At 38.8% G+C, this 14,715-nt stretch overlaps 1 non-coding gene across 1 annotated transcript; it reads right to left on the bottom strand.

The window, feature by feature from the left end:
* Positions 1-6,173: 6,173 nt before the first annotated feature.
* Positions 6,174-6,281, bottom strand: LOC112731167 (small nucleolar RNA R71). Its single transcript, XR_003166957.1, has one exon. It is a non-coding gene; the product is annotated as a small nucleolar RNA R71 (small nucleolar RNA).
* Between the last annotated feature and the right edge of the window lie 8,434 nt (positions 6,282-14,715).

Here is a 14,715-nt window from a genome sequence, read left to right as displayed (position 1 = left end):
CTCTTGCCTTTTGGTTTAAAGAGTTATTGGCTTTTTCTGCTTGCTTTTTCTTTTTCTTTCTTTTTCTTTATTTTTTTTTTCGCCATTTTTTTTCGCAAGCTTCTTCTTTTTCACTACTTTTTCTTGCTTCAAGAATCAATTTTTATGATTTTTCAGATCATCAATAACATTTCTCCTTTTTTATTATTCTTTCAAGAGCCAACAATTTTAATATTCATAAACAACAATATAAAAAATATGCACTGTTCAAGCATTCATTCAGAAAATAAAAGTATTGCTACCACATCAAAATAATTAAACTATTTTAAAATTTGAAATTCATGTATTTCTTGTTCTTTTTTAGTTAAAAACATTTTTTCATTTAAGAAAGGTGAAGGATTCATAGGATATTCATAACTTTAAAGCATAGGCACTAGACACTAATGATCATGTGATAAAGACATAAACATAGATAAACATAAAGCATAAAAATAAAAAAACAAAAAAATAAGAATAAAGAAATTAAAGAATGGGTCCACCTTAGTGATGGCGGCTTGTTCTTCCTCTTGAAGATCTTATGGAGTGCTTGAGCTCCTCAATATCTCTTCCTTGCCTTTGTTGCTCCTCTCTCATGGCCTTTTGGTCCTCTCTGTTTTCATGGAGGATAATAGAGTGCTCTTGGTGCTCCATCCTTAGTTGCTCCATGTTGGAACTTAATTCTCCTAAAGAGGTGTTGATTTGCCCCCCAATAGTTTTGTAGAGGAAAGTGCATCCCTTGAGGTATCTCAGGGATTTCTTGATGAGGAATTTCCTCATGCTCTTGTTGAGGTCCATGAGTGGGCTCTCTTGTTTGCTCCATCTTTTTTTTAGTGATAGGCTTGTGAGATGAATCTCTCCATCTCCCATGACTCATAGGTGGAAGCAATTGCCTTCCCTTTCCTCTTTCTAGAGGTTTCTCTGGCCTTAGGTGCCATTAATGGTTATGGAAAAAATAAAAAGCAGAGCTTTTTTCACACCAAACTTAAAATATTTGCTCGTCCTCGAGCAAAAGAAGAAAGAAAAGAGGAGAAGAAGAAGAAATGGAGGAGATGGAGGTGAGGAGTGGGTTCGGCCAAGGTGGTTTAAGTGTGTAAGATGTGTGAAATTGAAGGTGGTAAGGAGGGGTATTTATAGGGTAAGAGAGAGAGGGAATTCGGTTATGAAGGGGTGGGTTTGGGAGGGAAATGGTTTGAATTTGAATGGTGAGGTAGGTGGGGTTTTATGATAGATGGATGTGAGTGGTGAAGAGAGTATGGAGAAGAGGGTAGGATTTGATAGGTGAAGGATATTTGGGGAAGAGGTATTGATGGGATTGGTCAAGGGTATTTGGGAAAGAGTGTTATGGAAAGGTGTGAAGAGGAAAGAAGAAGAGGTAGGGTAGGTGGGGATCTTGTGGGGTCCACAGATCCTCAAGGTGTCAAGGAAATTGAGTCCTTACACCATTCTGGTGTTTAAACGCCCTCTGTGTGCCAAATCTGGCGTTTAACGCCAGCTCTGCTACCTTTCCTGGCATTAAACGCCAGTCTGCTGCCCCTTTCTGGCGTTTAACTCCAGCCAGACACCAGACACCCTTTTCTGGCGTTAAACGCCCAGAATACTGCCTATTCTGCTATCCTTACTGGCGTTTAAACGTCAGTAAGCCTGTCCTCCAGGGTGTGCTATTTTTGATGCTGTTTTTTGTTTTGCTTTAATTCTGCAGTTGTTTTTGTGACTTCACATGATCATCAACCTAAAGAAAACATAAAATAACAATGGAAAACAAATATATAAATATAATTAAATAACATTGGGTTGCCTCCCAATAAGCGCTTCTTTAATGTCAATAGCTTGACAGTGAGCTCTTAGAGAGCCTCACAGAGATTCAGAGCTTAGTGTTGGCCTCCCAACACCAAACTTAGAAGTTGAGTGTGGGGGCTCTGTTTGACTCTGTATTGAGAGAAGCTTTTCATGCTTCCTCTCCATGGTTACAGATGGAGATCCTTGAGCCTTAAACACAAGGTAGTCCTCATTCAATTGAAGGACTAACTCTCCTCTATCCACATCAATCACAGCTTTTGCTGTGGCTAGGAAGGGTCTTCCAATGATGATGGATTCATCTTCATCCTTCCCAGTGTCTAGGATTATGAAGTCTGCGGGGATGTAAAAGCCTTCAACCTTTACTAAGACATCTACTGCAACTCTGATGAACGGATAATTTATACGCTTTTTGGCATTGTTTTTACATAGTTTTCAGTATGATTTAGTTAGTTTTCATTATATTTTTATTAGTTTTTAATTAAAATTCACATTTCTGGACTTTACTATGAGTTTGTGTATTTTTCTGTGATTTCAGATAATTTCTGGCTGAAATTGAGGGACTTGAGCAAAAATTAGATTCAGAGGTTGAAGAAGGACTGCAGATGCTGTTGGATTCTGACTTCCCTGCACTCAAAGTGGATTTTCTGGAGCTACAGAACTCCAAATGGCGTGCTTCTAATTGTGTTGGAAAGTAGACATCCAGGGCTTTCCAAAAATATATAATAGTCCATACTTTGTCTGAGTTTAGATGACGCAAACTGGCGTTGAACGCCAGTTCCATGTTGCAGTCTGGCGTTCAGCGCCAGAAACAAGTTGCAAAGTGGAATTCAACGCCAGAAACACGTTACAAACTGGCGTTCAACTCCAAGAATGACCTCTCCACGTGAAAGCTTCATGCTCAGCCCAAGCACACACCAAGTGGGCCCCGGAAGTGGATTTCTACATCAATTACTTACTTCTGTAAACCCTAGTAGCTGGTCTAGTATAAATAGGACTTTTTACTATTGTATTTTCATCTTCGGAACATCTTTAGTTTCATCTTTAGATCACGTTTTGGGGGCTGGCCATTCGGCCATGCCTGGACCTTATCATTTATGTATTTTCAACGGTAGAGTTTCTACACACCATAGATTAAGGTGTGGAGCTCTGTTGTTCGTCAAAGATTAATGCAAAGTACTACTGTTTTTCTATTCAATTCAACTTATTCCGCTTCTAAGATATTCATTCGCACTTCAATATGATGGATGTGATGATCGTGACAGTCATCATCATTCTCAACTTATGAACGCGTGCCTGACAACCACTTCCGTTCTACCTTAGACTGAATGGATATCTCTTGGATATCTAATACAGGGGACCGAGTCCGAGTTATTAGTGTCTTCGTGGTATAAGTTAGAACCCATGGATGGCCATTCCTGAGATCCAGAAAGTCTAAACCTTGTCTGTGATATTCCGAGTAGGATCCGGGAAGGGATGGCTATGACGAGCCTCAAACTCGCGAGTGCTGGGCATAGTGACAGACGCAAAAGGATCAATGGATCCTATTCCACTATGATCGAGAACCGACAGATGAATAGCCGTGCCGTGACAGAGCATCCTGGACCATTTTCACTGAGAGGATGGGATGTAGCCATTGACAACAGTGATGCCCTACATAAAGCTTGCCATGAAAGGAGTAGGATTGATTGGATGAAGACAGCAGGAAAGCAGAGATCAGAGGAACGAAAGCATCTCTATATGCTTATCTGAAATTCTCACCAATGAATTACATAAGTACCACTATCCTATTTTATATTTTATTTATTTTCATCCACTATAATTTCTTAATACAATTTAATCCGCCTGACTGAGATTTACAAGGTGACCATAGCTTGCTTCAAGCTGACAATCTCCGTGGGATCGACCCTTACTCACGTAAGGTTTATTACTTGGACGACCCAGTGCACTTGCTGGTTAGTTGTACGAAGTTGTGAAACAGATATAAGATCATGAACGTGCATATTGAGTTTTTAGTGCCGTTACCAAGGAATGGAATGATCACGATCTCGCACACCAAGTTTTTGGCGCCGTTGCCGGAGATTGTTCGAGTTTGGACAACTGACGGTTCATCTTGTTGCTCAGATTAGGTAATTTTCTTTTTCGTTTTATTTTCAAAAAAAAATTTTGTTTTCAAAAATCTTTCAAAAAAAAAATTTCTTTTCCTTTTGTTTTCGAAAATTATTTTAAAATTTTTAAGAATGAATTCTAAAGTTTTAAAATGGTATGCTGAAGTTTGGCTGGCCATCAAGCTTTAGACTAACCTGGTATGATTCCTGGAATCTTGATTGAGGACGTTGAATTCATTGCTTCCTTTTCCCTATAGGTTTTCAAAAGAATAAAAATATACAAAAATCCAAAAAAAGAAATTAATAAAATCATAAAATCAAAAATATTTTTGATGTTTCTTGTTTGAGTCTAGAGTCAATTTTTAAGTTTGGTGTCAATTGCATTTTTTTCTAAAAATTTATGCATTTTTCGAAAATTCATACATTCATAGTGTTCTTCATGATCTTCAAGTTTTTCTTGGTAAGTCTTCTTGTTTGATCTTCATATTTTCTTGTTTTGTGTCTTTTCTTGTTTTTCATATGCATTTTCAATTTGTTAGTGTCTGAAGTTTGCAAATTTCTAAGTTTGGTGTCTTGCATGTTTTTTTTCTTTTCTTAAAAATTTTCAAAAAAAGTTCTTGATGTTCATCTTGACATTCAAAGTGTTCTTGCATGCATTACATGTTTTAATCCAAAATTTTCATGCATTGAGTCAATTTTGTGTTTTTCTCTTTCTTTATTAAAAATTCAAAAATATCTTTCCCTTTTTCTTCTCATCAAATTCGAAAATTTGAGTTGACTTGTTCAAAAAATTTTTAAAATCAAGTTGTTCCTTATGAGTCAAATCAAATTTCAATTTAAAAACTCTATCTTTTGCAAATCTTTTTCAAAAATCAAATCTTTTTCAAAATTTCTTTCTAATATTTTCAAAAATTTTTCAAATTAATTTTCAAAAATCTTTTTCTTAATTTTAGTTCATGATTTTAGAATTAGTTACTAACATTTAATGTGATTGATTCAAAAATATTAAGTTGTTACTTGCCTAGTAAGAAAGGTTCAATCTTTAAACTCTAGAATCATATCTTTTTAGTTACTTGTTAGTCAAGTAATCAACTTTAGTTTTCAAAATCAAATCTTTTTAATTTTCTTTTCAAATCTTTTTCAAATTAAAATTTCAATCATATCTTTTTCAAATTCAATTTCAAAATCTTTTCTAACTTCTTATCTTTTTAAAATTAATTTTCAAATCTTATCTTTTTGTTTCAATCATATCTTTTTAAATTTCAATCATATCTTTTTCAAAAACAAATTTCAAAACTTTTTCAATCAATCTTATCTTTTTGTTTCAATCATATCTTCTTCAAAACTACCTAACTAATCCTCTCTCTTATTTTCGAAAATTCCCCCTCTCCTTTTTCAAAATTTCTTTTTAATTAACTAATTGTTTTAATTTTAATTTAATTTCAACTTTAATTTTCGAAATCTAACTTTCAATTTCAATTTTTATTTTAATTAAATTTTGAAATTCTCTCTCTCATCTCCTTCTATTTATTTATTCATCTACTAACACTTCTCTCCCATCCAAAAATTCGAACACCACCTCCCTCTCTGTATTCGAGTTTTTTTCCTCTTCTCTTCTTTACATTACATTCTTTTCTTCTTCTACTCACACAAAGGAATCTCTATACTGTGACATAGAGGATTTCATATTTTCTTTGTTATTCCCTTCTTTGTCATATGAGCAGGAGCAAGGACAAGAACATTCTTGTTGAAGCAGATTCTGAACCTGAAAGGACTCTGAAAAGGAAACTAAGAGAAGTTAAAATACAACAATCCAGAGACAACCTTACAGGAATTTTCGAACAGGAAAAGGAGATGGCAGCCGAAAATAATAATAATAATGCAAGGAGGATGCTTGGTGACTTTACTGCACCTAATTCCAATTTACATGGAAGAAGCATCTCCATCCCTGCCATTGGAGCAAACAACTTTGAGCTGAAACCTCAATTAGTTTCTCTAATGCAGCAGAACTGCAAGTTTCATGGACTTTCATCTGAAGATCCTTTTCAGTTCTTAACTGAATTCTTGCAGATCTGTGATATTGTTAAGACCAATGGGGTTGATCCCGAGGTCTACAGGCTTATTCTTTTTCCATTTGCTGTAAGAGATAGAGCTAGAGTGTGGTTGGACTCTCAACCCAAAGATAGCCTGAACTCTTGGGATAAGCTGGTCACGGCTTTCTTAGCCAAGTTCTTTCCTCCTCAAAAGCTGAGTAAGCTTAGAGTGGATGTTCAAACCTTCAGACAGAAAGAAGGTGAATCCCTCTATGAAGCTTGGGAGAGATATAAGCAACTGACCAAAAAGTGTCCTTCTGACATGCTTTCAGAATGGACCATCCTGGATATATTCTATGATGGTCTGTCTGAATTAGCTAAGATGTCATTGGATACTTCTGCAGGTGGATCCATTCACCTAAAGAAAACGCCTGTAGAAGCTCAAGAACTCATTGACATGGTTGCTAATAACCAGTTCATGTACACTTCTGAGAGGAATCCTGTGAGTAATGGGACGCCTCAGAAGAAGAGAGTTCTTGAAATTGATACTCTGAATGCCATATTGGCTCAGAACAAACTATTGACTCAGCAAGTCAATATGATTTCTCATAGTCTGAATGGAATGCAAGCTACATCCAAAAGTACTCAAGAGGCGCCTTCTGAAGAAGAGGCCTATGATCCTGAGAACCCTGCAATAGCAGAGGTGAATTACATGGGTAAACCCTATGGAAACACCTATAATCCCTCATGGAGAAATCACCCAAATCTCTCATGGAAGGATCAACAAAAGCCTCAACAAGGCTTTAATAATGGTGGAAGAAACAGGTTTAGCAATAGCAAACCTTTTCCATCATCCACTCAGCAAAAGACAGAGAGTTCTGAGCAGAATCCATCTAGCTTGGCAAATATAGTCTCTGATCTATCTAAGGCCACTCTAAGTTTCATGAATGAAACAAGATCCTCCATTAGAAATTTGGAAGCACAAGTGGGCCAGCTGAGTAAAAGGGTCACTGAAATCCCTCCTAGTACTCTCCCAAGCAATATAGAAGAAAATCCAAAAGGAGAGTGCAAGGCCATTGATATAACAATCATGGCCGAACCCATAAAAGAGGAAGAGAACGTGAATCCCAGTGAGAAAGACCTCTTGGGACGTCCAGTGATCAATAAGGAGTTTCCCTTTGAGGAACCAAAGGAATCTGAGGCTCATCTTGAGACAATAGAGATTCCATTAAACCTCCTTATGCCATTCATGAGCTCTGATGAGTATTCTTCTTCTGAAGAGAATGAAGATGTTACTGAAGAGCAAGTTGCCAAGTACCTTGGTGCAATCATGAAGCTGAATGCCAAATTATTTGGTAATGAGACTTGGAAAGAAGAACCTCCCTTACTCACCAATGAACTGAGTGATCTGGATCAACTGACATTGCCTTAGAAGAAACAAGATCTTGGAAAGTTCTTAATACCTTGTACCATAGGCACCATGACCTTTGAGAAGGCTCTATGTGACCTTGGGTCAGGGATAAACCTCATGCCCCTCTCTGTAATGGAGAAACTGAGAATCTTTGAGGTGCAAGCTGCCAGAATCTCACTAGAGATGGCAGACAACTCAAGAAAACAGGCTTATGGACTAGTAGAGGACATGTTAGTAAAGGTTGAAGGCCTTTACATCCCTGCTGATTTCATAATCCTAGACACTGGGAAGGAAGAGGATGAATCCATCATCCTTGGAAGACCCTTCCTAATCACAGCAAGAGCTGTGATTGATGTGGACAGAGGAGAGTTGGTCCTTCAACTGAATGAGGACTACCTTGTGTTTAAAACTCAAGGTCCTCCTTCTGTAACCATGGAGAGGAAGCATGAAAAGCTTCTCTCAGTGTAGAGTCAACCAAAGCCCCCACAATCAAACTCTAAGTTTGGTGTTGGGAATCTATAAAATTGACCTGATCACCTGTGTGGCTCCATGAGAGCCCATTGTCAAGCTATTGACATTAAAGAAGCGCTTGTTGGGAGGCAACCCAATTTTTATTTATCTAATTTTATTTTTATTTTTATTGTTCTTTCATGTTTTATTAGGTTGATGATCATGTGGAGTCACAAAAACTACAAAAAATTCAAAAACAGAATGAAAAACAGCATTGAAAACAGAACACCCTGGAGAAAGGGCTTACTGGCGTTTAAACGCCAGTAAGGAGCATCTGGCTGGCGTTTAACGCCAGAACAGAGCATGAAACTGGCGTTAAACGCCAGAAACAAGTAGCATTCTGGCGTTTAAATGCCAGGAATGCACCCCAAAGGAAAACTGGCGTTCAACGCCAGAAACATGCTGCAGACTGGCGTTGAATGCCCAAAACAAGCATAGAAGTGGCATTTTACGCCAGAAACATGCTGCAATCTGGCGTTAAACGCTAGGATTGCCTACAGAGGGCATTTACACGCCTAATTGGTGCATGGATGCAAATCGTTGACACCTCAGGATCTGTGGATCCCACAGGATCATCTCAGCATCTGTGGACCCCACAGGATCCCCACCTACTTCTTCTTTCCACTTCACACCTTTTCATAACTCTCTTCCCTAAATACCCCTCACCAATCAACTCAATCACTCTTTCCCATCACCTCTTCACCACTCACATCCATCCTCTCTTCCCCAAAAACCCCACCTACCTTTAAATTCAAAATAATTTCCCTCCCAAACCCAACCCTAAATGGCCGAACCCTAACCCCTCCCCACTCCTATATAAACCCCTCATTCCTTCTTCATTTTCACACAACACAACCCTCTCTTCTTCCACTTGGCCGAAACCACTTCTCCCTCCATCTCCTCCATTCTCTTCTTTTTCTACTTCTTTCTCCTTTCTTTTGCTCGAGGACGAGCAACCATTTTAAGTTTGGTGTGGTAAAAGCATTGCTTTTTGTTTTTCCATAACCATTCATGGCACCTAAGGCCAGAGAAACGTCTAGAAAGAGGAAAGGGAAGGCAATTACTTCCACCTCTGAGTCATGGGAGATGGAGAGATTCATCTCTAAGGTCCATCAAGACCACTTCTATGAAGTTGTGGCCAAGAGGAAAGTGATCCCCGAGGTTCCTTTCAAACTCAAAAAGAATGAGTATCCGGAGATCCGACTTGAGATCCAAAGAAGAGGTTGGGAAGTTCTAACCAACCCCATTCAACAAGTCGGGATCTTAATGGTTCAAGAGTTCTATGCAAACGCATGGGTTATGGTGCACGAAATTGTGATCTCAGGCAACGGTGCCAAAAACTCTGTACGCACGTCTTAATAAATCATTTTTCATTCACAACTTCGATACAACTAACCAACAAGTGCACTGGGTCATCCAAGTAATAAACCTTACGTGAGTAAGGGTCGATCCCACGGAGATTGTTGGTATGAAGCAAGCTATGATCATCTTGTAAATCTCAGTCAGGCAGATAATAATTAATTATGGAGTTTTCGAAAATAATAATAAATAAACAGAGAATAAAGATAGAAATACTTATGTATATCATTGGTGAGAATTTCAGATAAGTGTATGGAGATGCGTTCGTCCCTCTGAACTTCTGCTTTCCTGCTGTCTTCATCCAATCAGTCCTACTCCTTTCCATGGCTGGCTTTATGTAAGGACATTACCATTGTCAATGGCTACTTTTCATCCTCTCTGGAAAATGGTCCGATGTGCTGTCACTGCATGGCTAATCATCTGGAGGCATCATCCTGGTCAATGGCTGCATCCTATCCTCTTGTGAAAATGGTCCAAATGCTCTGTCACAGCACGGCTAATCATCTGAGGTTCTCGATCATACTGGAATAGGATTCACCCTCCTTTTGCGTCTGTCACTACGCCCAGCAGTCGCGAGTTTGAAGTTCGTCACAGTCATTCAATCCCAGAGTCCTACTCGGAATACCACAGACAAGGTTTAGACTTTCCGGACTCTCATGAATGCCACCATCAATCTAGCTTATACCACGAAGATTCTGATTAAGAGATCCAAGAGATACTCATTCAATCTAAGGTGGAACGGAAGTGGTTGTCAGGCACGCGTTCGTGGGAGAATGAAGATGATTGTCACGCTCATCACATTCATGTTGAAGTGTGAATGAATATCTTAGAAGCAGAATAAGTCGAGTTGAATAGAAAAATAGTAGTACTTTGCATTAATTCATGAGGAACAGCAGAGCTCCACACCTTAATCTATGGAGTGCAGAAACTCTACCGTTTGAAAATACATAAGTGAAATGTTCAGGCATGGCCAAGAGGCCAGCCCCCAAAACGTGATCACAGGATCAAAAATACAATCCAGGATGATCCAAAGATGTCTAATACAATAGTAAAAAGTCCTATTTATACTAAACTAGTTACTAGGGTTTACAAAAGTAAGTAATTGATGCATAAATCCACTTCCGGGGCCCACTTGGTGTGTGTTGGGCTGAGCTTGAATGTTACACGTGCAGAGGCTCTTTCTGGAGTTGAATGCCAGGTTGTAACGTGTTTCTGGCGTTCAACTCTGGTTCGTAACGTGTTTCTGGCGTTTAACTCCAGACTACAGCATAGAACTGGCGTTCAACGCCCTTTTACGTCATCTAAACTCGGCCAAAGTATGGATTATTATATATTTCTGGAAAGCCCTGGATGTTTACTTTCCAACGCAATTAGAAGCGCGCCATTTTGAGTTCTGTAGCTCCAGAAAATCCACTTTGAGTGCAGGGAGGTCAGAATCCAACAGCATCCGCAGTCCTTCTTCTACCTCTGAATCTGATTTTTGCTCAAGTCCCTCAATTTCAGCCAGAAAATACCTGAAATCACAGAAAAACACACAAACTCATAGTAAAGTCCAGAAATGTGAATTTAACATAAAAACTAATGAAAACATCCCTAAAAGTAACTAGATCCTACTAAAAACATACTAAAAATAATGCCAAAAAGCGTATAAATTATCCGCTCATCACAACACCAAACTTAAACTGTTGGTTGTCCCCAAGCAACTGAAAATCAAATAGGATAAAAAGAAGAGAATATACTATAAATTCCAAACTATCAATGAAACATAGCTCCAATCAGATGAGCGGGACTTGTAGCTTTTTGCCTCTTGAATAGTTTTGGCATCTCACTTTATTCATTGAGGTTCAGAATGATTGGCATCTATAGGAACTCAGAGTTCAGATAGTGTTATTGATTCTCCTAGTTCAGTATGTTGATTCTTGAACACAGCTACTTTATGAGTCTTGGTCGTGGCCCTAAGCACTTTGTTTTCCAGTATTACCACCGGATACATAAATGCCACAGACACATGACTGGGTGAACCTTTTCAGATTGTGACTCAGCTTTGCTAAAGTCCCCAATTAGAGGTGTCCAGGGTTCTTAAGCACACTCTGTTTTTGCTTTGGACCTTGACTTTAACCGCTCAGTCTCAAGTTTTCACTTGACACCTTCACGCCACAAGCACATGGTTAGGGACAGCTTGGTTTAGCCGCTTAGGCCAGGATTTTATTCCTTTAGGCCCTCCTATCCACTGATGCTCAAAGCCTTGGGATCCTTTTTATTTGCCCTTGCCTTTTGGTTTTAAGGGTTACTGGCTTTTTGCTCTTGCCTCTTGGTTTTAAGAGCTTTTGGCTTTTTCTGCTTGCTTTTTCTTTTTCTATTTTTTTTCGCTATTTTTTTCTGCAAGCTTTTGTATTTACTGCTTTTTCTTGCTTCAAGAATCATTTTTATGATTTTTTAGATTATCAAATAACATGTCTCCTTGTCATCATTCTTTCAAGAGCCAACATATTTAACATTCTTAAACAACAATTTCAAAAGACATATGCACTGTTCAAGCATTCATTCAGAAAATAAAAAGTATTGTCACCACATCAATATAATTAAACTAAGTTCAAGGATAAATTCGAAACTCATGTACTTCTTGTTCTTTTGAATTAAAACATTTTTCATTTAAGAGAGGTGATGGATTCATATTCACTACTTTAAGGCATAGACACTTAGACATTAATGATCATGTAATAAAGACACAAACATAGATAAACATTTAACATAAGAAAACAAAAAACAGATAATTTAAGAACAAGGAATGAGTCCACCTTAGTGATGGTGGCGTTTTCTTCTTGAGGAACCAATGATGTCCTTGAGCTCTTCTATGTCTCTTCCTTGTCTCTGTTGCTTGATCCCTAGTGATTTTGGTGCTCCTATCCTTAGTTGCTCCCAATAATTGTGTGGGGGAAAATGTATCCCCTGAGGTATCTCAGGGATCTCTTGATTTGCAGTCAAATGTTCTACCACTGAGCTATAGATCCTTTACATGAATCTCTCCATCTCCCATGACTTAGAGGTGGAAGCTTTTGTCTTCCCTTTTCTCTTCTCTCTTCTTTTTTTTTGAGGTTTCTCTGGCCTTAGGTGCCATCAATGGTTATGGAAAAACAAAAAAAGAATTATGCTTTTACCACACCAAACTTAGAATGTTGCTCGCCATCGAGCAAAAGAAGAAAGAATAGATGAAGAAGAAGACGTGGAAAAAAAAACTAGGATTATGAGGAGGGAAGGTGGGGATCCTGTGGGGTCTACAGATCTTGAGGTGTCAAGGATTTACATCTCTGCACCAATTAGGCATGTAAAATACCTTTGCATGCAATTCTGGCGTTTAAACACCGAATTGATGCTTGTTCTGGGCGTTTAACGCCCAGATGCAGCATATTTCTAGCGTTGAACGCCAGTTCCATGCTTGTTTCTGGCGTTCAGCGCCAGCTTTCCTCACTGTGCATTTCTGGTGTCTGAACGCCAGGATGCTGCTTGTTTCTGGCGTTCAACACCAGAAACATGCTCTGTTCTGGCGTTGAACGCCAGCCAGATGCTCCTTACTGGCGTTTAAACGCCAGTAAGATCCTCCTCCAGGGTGTGATTTTTCTTCTGCTGTTTTTGATTTTGTTTTTGATTTTTCTATTTATTTTGTGACTCCACATGATCATGAACCTAATAAAATATGAAAGAACAATAAAAATAAAAATAGAATTAGATAAATAAAAATTGGGTTGCCTCCCAACAAGCGCTTTTTTAATGTCAATAGCTTGACAGTGGGCTCTCATGGAGCCTTACAGATGTTCAGAGCATTGTTGAGACTCCCCAACACCAAACTTAGAGTTTGGATATGGGAGTTCAACACCAAACTTAGAGTTTAGTTGTGGCCTCCCAACACCAAACTTAGAGTTTGACTGTGGGGGCTCTGGTTGACTCTGTTTTGAGAGAAGCTTAATGTGCCTCTTTTCCATGTTTACAGAAGGATGTCCTTGAGTTTTAAACTCAAGGGAGTCCTCATTCAATTGAAGGATTAGTTCACCTCTATTAACATCAATCACAGCTCTTGCTGTGGCTAGGAAGGGTCTTCCAAGGATGATGGATTCATCCTCATCCTTCCCAGTATCTAGGATTATGAAATCAGCAAGGATGTAAAGGCCTTCAACCTTTACTAATATGTCTTCTACTTGTCCATAAGCCTATTCTGGAATTGTCTGCCATCTCTAATGAGATTTTAGCAGCTTGTACCTCAAAGATTCCCAGTTTCTCCATTACAGAGAGTGGCATGAGGTTTATTCCTGACATAGAGCCTTCTCAAAGGTCATGGTGCCTATGGTACAAGGTATCAGGAACTTTCCAAGATCCTATTTCTTCTGAGGCAATGTCAGTTGATCCAGATCACTTAGTTCATTGGTGAACAAGGGAGGTTCATCTTCCCAAGTCTCAATACCAAATAATTTGGCATTCAGCTTCATGATTGCACCAAGGTACTTAGTAACTTGCTCCTTAGTAACATCCTCATTCTCTTCAGAAGAGGAATACTCATCAGAGCTCATGAATGACATAACGAGGTTTAATGGAATCTCTATGGTCTCTAGATGAGCCTCAGATTCCTTTGGTTCCTCAAAGGGAAACTCCTTATTGATCACTGGACGTCCCAGGAGGTCTTCCTCCTTGGGATTCGCGTCCTTCCCTTCCTCTTTGGATTCAGCCATGATGGTTATATCAATGGTCTTGCACTCTCCTTTTGGATTTTCTTCTGTATTGCTTGGGAGAGTACTAGGAGGGATTTCAGTGATCCTTTTACTCAGCTGACCCACTGTGCCTCCAAATTTCTAATGGAGGACCTTGTTTCATTCATGAAATTTACAGTGGCCTTAGATAGATCAGAGATTAAGTTTGCTAAATTAGAGGTATTTTGTTCAGAGTTCTCTGTCTGTTGCTGAGTGGATGATGGAAAAGGCTTGCTATTGCTAAACCTGTTTCTTCCACCATTATTAAAGCCTTGTTGAGGCTTTTGTTGATCCTTCCATGAGAGATTTGGGTGATTTCTCCATGATGAGTTATAGGTGTTTCCATAAGGTTTACCTAAGTAATTTACCTCTGCTATTGCAGGGTTCTCAGGATCATAGGCCTCTTCTTCAGATGGCGCCTCTTGAGTACTGTTGGATGCAGCTTGCATTCCATTCAGACTCTGAGAAATCATATTGACTTGTTGAGTCAATAGTTTGTTCTGAGCCAATATGGCATTCAGAGTATCAATTTCAAGAACTCCCTTCTTCTGAGGCGTCCCATTACTCACAGGATTCCTCTCAGAAGTGTACATGAACTGGTTATTAGCAACCATATCAATGAGTTCTTGAGCTTCTGCAGGCATTTTCTTTAGGTGAATGGATCCACCTGCAGAAGTATCCAATGACATCTTAGCTAATTCAGACAGACCATCATAGAATATATCCAGGATGGTCCATTCTGA

The sequence above is a fragment of the Arachis hypogaea genome, chromosome 12, assembly GCF_003086295.3.
Source record: "Arachis hypogaea cultivar Tifrunner chromosome 12, arahy.Tifrunner.gnm2.J5K5, whole genome shotgun sequence".
Classification (NCBI taxonomy): domain Eukaryota; kingdom Viridiplantae; phylum Streptophyta; class Magnoliopsida; order Fabales; family Fabaceae; genus Arachis; species Arachis hypogaea.
This window is presented reverse-complemented; position numbering and strand designations above follow the sequence as displayed.